The following is a 6,299-nucleotide window of genomic DNA, read 5'->3' on the forward strand; positions in this document are numbered from 1 at the left end:
AAAAACTTTATCTTGTTCTTTTTCATAAAAAAGCAGCTTGCCCGACTTTAGATTACTGAAGCACTTAAAGGTTTTACCATTTTAGAGAGAAGTTCAGGCTGCAACAGATACAATACAAGCTCGCGAAAGGAGCAAAGGCCCTCAAACGGATACACGATGGCCGACGGGGCGCCGAAGCCATACGAGGCGTAGAGGAAGCTTTCACCGAGAAGAAGCTTCACTCAACAACGCCGCATGCCTCTAAGGCTCCTAATCTGTCGCTCAAGGGTCGACGAGTCAAGGTTTTGCACAACGACTTCCTTAGTTGCAAGAAGATAATCATTTTGTACAAGTTGTCAACAAGAAGTTTAAAAAAAGACCCATCATTGCGAGATTAATCACAAACGTTCCATAAGGCCCATGCAAGTGTCGCAAAACCAAGCCGAGTCAGCCTCCAAGTAGTCTCTGAAAGTCCACACCGGAGAAGGTGGAAATAAACAGACTTACCTCGTGCCCAGGTACACTTAACCATTTCTTGGGGACATCCCCATAGAACTTGGGCAAGAATTCAAGTGAAAAAATGTGATTGAAATCTTCATCTTGCCCACAAAGAGCACACGTCCTATCCTCAGTGTCAGGGTTAAATCTGGCAGATCTTGGGCAGGGGGTCCCGAGCTGGTGACCTTAGCTAGATGGTAACAAGATGAACAAGGGACACGATGTTTACCCAGGTTCGGGCCCTCTCGAAGAGGTAAAACCCTACGTCCTGCTTCTGTTATATTGACTGTATTGGAGTACAAAGTACATGATGATCTATCTCGAGATCGTATGTAAATGTATGATTCTCTACCCTATGCTCTAAACCCTTTGGCTTATATAGACACCTAGGGTACCTAGGGCTACATGTAGGCCGGTTACATCTAGGGTAAACACGCCGAAGATTCAAATATGTCTTGAGTATGCACCAAGTCTTCGAAAGATTCCATTTTGAGCACGCCAAGGGGCATGACAGTCTTGACCCATTCATTGATGATCCAGGGGTCATCGGCCATGCTCACTAAAGAGGGGCCGACGTGGTTTGCACCCCCTAGTCCAGGACAACGGCAATAGCCCATGAACTGGTCTTCAAGCCGAGGACATTGAACTCCTCGGAGAGGCTTTGTCTTGGGTCTTCGGCTTCGTAGGCGAGTTAACAATCTTGATGTTCCATCTTGTTTACACACTCGAGGACTCCCTTGGATCCGAAGTCTCTTGTAAATTTGATAGGTTCATACTCTTCGACATCTTCCTCTATTTAACCATGTCTTTCAGTCCGAAGAGTTAGACACTTCGGTCTTTTGAGGAGGTCCAACCCATAATCCCCATGGAATGCTTTTATTCTCATCGGATTCGAAGGCTCGATCCAAGCTTCGATAGCTTAACCGCAAAGTTTTGTTGTGCTGGCATGATAGGTCAATTGGGTGGTGTTCTAAAAACTTTTAACCGAAAACAGAACTGTTGCCGCAGATTGTAGAACTGAAAGGTCCCATCTATAGTCATTGTGCTGAATTTACCATGGCCCTAGGCCGTTTCCATTGGCACGTCCCATCAATAAAGGATAGTGCTCCGGATTTTCGACGATATCATTAACAAAATCCCTCAACCCATGCGCACACGTAATGCACATCGTGGTTGGGAAGCGGCAAAAATTAGCGCACGACATGGTGCCCCTTGGTATATTTACCAGCTTATAAAAGGAGTTGGATGAATCTAATTCATCCTACACCTCCCCATTGCTTCCAGCATTCGAAAACTCTCAAGCTGCAGCGCCCAGAGAGCACAACCAAACCCCACCGTTCATCCTTTTCCTCACCCCCTTTTCCATCCCAAGAAATGTCCGGCAAGGGAAAATGCGTCGCCGCGGAGGTAGCGGAGGTGAAGGCATCCAACAAGAGGGGCATGTGGATGGACTCCACCGTCACCGCCGGCAACATCACCGAGCTTCACGCGGGCGGCTAACTCCCATCACCGAACGAGGTCAAGTGCCGCTTGCCCCTTGTCAGCGACGATATCTACTCCGCCTCTGGAGTCCCAGAACCTCGGGAAGGCGAGTGCATCGTGTTCATATCCCATGTCATCTGAGGTTTGGGTTTTCTTGTCCACCCCTTCCCCGAAAGCCTTCTATTCATCTACGGGATCCAGTTCCACCACTTGCCCCCAACTCCATCCTCCATAATGCCTCGTATATTGTGTTCCACGAGGCTTTCCTTCGCATCGAGCCGCACTTTGGATTCTGGCTCAAATTGTTCTATGTCAAAACCATAGACCAATGGCCGCAAGATCACCGAGTGCGGGGCAATATGATAAGCAAGCTTCATAATGTCAAATTTCTGCTAGTCAAGTTCATCAAAATGGTGAAACAATGGCAAGAGCAGTGGTTCTACATGGTTGACGTGAAATTGGGGAATCAAGAGGGTGTTCCCGCCTTCTCGGCAGCACCCTTGAAGAGGCTGCACTCCTGGACCACCAAGAGCCTCAACTGGGGGAACCAGGGGGAAGTCCGAGAACTCCAGGACTAGGTGAAGGTCCTTATCAGCAATGGTCTGACACTGGTGGAAGTGATCCACATCATGCTCCACGGCAGGGTCTAGCCCCTCCAGACCCAAGCATCCCCCCTATGGATGTTTGAGCCAAAGTTTTTTCAGGGGGAAGGACCTCGAGGGATGTTAACCATCCTTGTCAAGCCCTCGACAAGGGAGAACACCTACCAAACCAAGGGGGACGACATCGGCTACTACCGAGCACATCCAGCGACCGAGGTATGTCAAGTACCCACTGTTAATTTGTGGTTTCAATTTTCTTTCTTACTCCTTGACTAAGTGACTAAGTTTTTTTTGCTTTAATTCACGGGAGTGCCGTGCATTTGCTAGGTCAGTCAAATCATTAGCACCTCAATGGGGGGATCCTTTGAGCGCCAATCTAGAGAAGTTGCTGACCGAGGACCCATATGTGGTCACGATTAAGCCAAATAAGACCAAGCCCCCCAGGAGGCCAAGGCAAGGGCCTGGCTGAAGGAAATATGCCCTAGAGGCAATAATAAAGTTATTATTTATTTCCTTATTTCATGATAAATGTTTATTATTCATGCTAGAATTGTATTAATCGGAAAAATAATACATGTGTGAATACATAGACAAACAGAGTGTCACTAGTATGCCTCTACTTGACTAGCTCATTAATCAAAGATGGTTATGTTTCCTAAACCATGAACAAAAGAGTTGTTATTTGGTTAATGAGATCACATCATTAGAAGAATGATGTGATTGACATGACCCATTCCATTAGCTTAGCACCCGATTGTTTAGTATGTTGCTATTGCTTTCTTCATGACTTATACATGTTCCTATGACTATGAGATTATGCAACCCCCGTTTGCCGGAGGAACACTTTGTGTGCTACCAAACGTCACAACGTAACTGGGTGATTATAAAGGTGCTCTGCAGGTGTCTCCAAAGGTACATGTTGGGTTGGCGTATTTCGAGATTAGGATTTGTCACTCCGATTGTCGGAGAGGTATCTCTGGGCCCTCTCGGTAATGCACATCACCTAAGCCTTGCAAGCAATGCAACTAATGAGTTAGTTGCGAGATGATGTATTACGGAACGAGTAAAGAGACTTGCTGGTAACGAGATTGAACTAGGTATTGAGATACCAACGATCGAATCTCGGGCAAGTAACATACCAATGACAAAGGGAACAACGTATGTTGTTATGCGGTCTGACCGATAAAAGATCTTCGTAGAATATGTGGGAGCCAATATGAGCATCCATGTTCCGCTATTGGTTATTGACCGGATATGTGTCTCGGTCATGTCTACATTGTTCTCGAACACGTAGGGTCCGCACGCTTAAGGTTTCGATGATAGTTATATTATGAGTTTATTAGTTTTGATGTACTGAAGTTAGTTCGGAGTCCCGGATGTGATCACAGACATAACGAGGAGTCTCGAAATGGTCGAGACATAAAGATTGATATATTGGACGACTATATTCGAACACCGGAAGTGTTCCGGGTGATTTCGGAGAAAACCGGAGTGCCGGAGGGTTACCGGAAAACCCCCGGGAGAAGTAATGGGCCATATGGGCCTTAGTGGAGAGAGAAAAGGGCAGCCAGGGTGGGCCACGCGCCTCCTCCCCCTGGTCCGAATTGGACTAGGAGAGGGGGGGGGGCGGCGCCCCCCTTTCCTTCTCCCTCCCCACTTCCTTCCCCCTCCTAGTAGGAGTCCTACTCCTACTAGGAGGAGGACTCCTCCTTGGCGCGCCATAGGGCCGGCCGGCCTCCTCCCCTTGCTCCTTTATATACGGGGGCAGGGGGCACCCCTAGACACACAAGTTGATCCACGTGATCGTTTTCTTAGCCGTGTGCGGTGCCCCCTTCCACCATAATCCTTGATAATATTGTAGTGGTGCTTAGGCGAAGCCCTGCGACAGTTGAACATCAAGATCGTCACCACGCCGTCGTGCTGACGGAACTTTTCCCCGACACTTTGCTGGATCGGAGTCCGGGGATCGTCATCGAGCTGAACGTGTGCTGAAACCCGGAGGTGCCGTAGTTTCGGTGCTTGGGTCGGTCGGATCATGAAGGCGTACGACTACATCAACCGCGTTGATATAACGCTTCCGCTGTCGGTCTACAAGGGTACGTAGATCACACTCTCCCCTTGTTGCTATGCATCACCATGATCTTGCGTGTGCGTAGGATTTTTTTTGAAATTACTACGTTCCCCAACAGTGGCATCCGAGCCTAGGTTTTATGTATTGATGTTATATGCACGAGTAGAACACAAGTGAGTTGTGGGCGATATAAGTCATACTGCTTACCAGCATGTCATACTTTGGTTCGGCGGTATTGTTGGACGAAGCGGCCCGGACCGACATTACGCGTACGCTTACGCGAGACCGGTTCTCCCGACGTGCTTTGCACAAAGGTGGCTAGCGGGTGTCAGTTTCTCCAACTTTAGTTGAACCGAGTGTGGCTACGCCCGGTCCTTGCGAAGGTTAAAACATCACCAACTTGACAAACTATCATTGTGGTTTTGATGCGTAGGTAAGATTAGTTCTTGCTTAAGCCCGTAGCAGCCACGTAAAACTTGCAACAACAAAGTAGAGGACGTCTAACTTGTTTTTGCAGGGCATGTTGTGATGTGATATGGTCAATACATGATGCTAAATTTTATTGTATGAGATGATCATGTTTTGTAACCGAGTTATCGGCAACTGGCAGGAGCCATATGGTTGTCGCTTTATTGTATGCAATGCAACTGCGCTGTAATGCTTTACTTTATCACTAAGCGGTAGCGATAGTCGTGGAAGCATAAGATTGGCGAGACGACAACGATGCTACGATGGTGATCAAGGTGTCGCGCCGGTGACGATGGTGATCATGACGGTACTTCGGAGATGGAGATCACAAGTACAAGAAGATGATGGCCATATCATATCACTTATATTGATTGCATGTGATGTTTATCTTTTATGCATCTTATCTTGCTTTGATTGACGGTAGCATTATAAGATGATCTCTCACTAAATTTCAAGATAAAAGTGTTCTCCCTGAGTATGCACCGTTGCCAAAGTTCGTCGTGCCCAGACACCACGTGATGATCGGGTGTGATAAGCTCTACGTCCATCTACAACGGGTGCAAGCCAGTTTTGCACACGCAGAATACTCAGGTTAAACTTGACGAGCCTAGCATATGCAGATATGGCCTCGGAACACTGAGACCGAAAGGTCGAGCGTGAATCATATAGTAGATATGATCAACATAGCGATGTTCACCATTGAAAACTACTCCATTTCACGTGATGATCGGTTATGGTTTAGTTGATTTGGATCACGTAATCACTTAGAAGATTAGAGGGATGTCTTTCTAAGTGGGAGTCCTTAAGTAATATGATTAATTGAACTTAAATTTATCATGAACTTAGTACCTGATAGTATCTTGCTTGTTTATGTTTGATTGTAGATAGATGGCCCGTGCTGTTGTTCCGTTGAATTTTAATGTGTTCCTTGAGAAAGAAAAGTTGAAATATGATGGTAGCAATTACACGGACTGGGTCCGTAACTTGAGGATTATCCTCATTGCTGCACAGAAGAATTACGTCCTGGAAGCACCGCTGGGTGCCAGGTCTGCTGCTGGAGCAACACCAGATGTTATGAACGTCTGGCAGAGCAAAGCTAATGACTACTCGATAATTCAGTGTGCCATGCTTTACGGCTTAGAATCGGGACTTCAATGACGTTTTGAACGTCATGGAGCATATGAGATGTTCCAGGAGTT

The sequence above is a fragment of the Triticum aestivum genome, chromosome 3A, assembly GCF_018294505.1.
Source record: "Triticum aestivum cultivar Chinese Spring chromosome 3A, IWGSC CS RefSeq v2.1, whole genome shotgun sequence".
Classification (NCBI taxonomy): Eukaryota; Viridiplantae; Streptophyta; class Magnoliopsida; order Poales; family Poaceae; genus Triticum; species Triticum aestivum.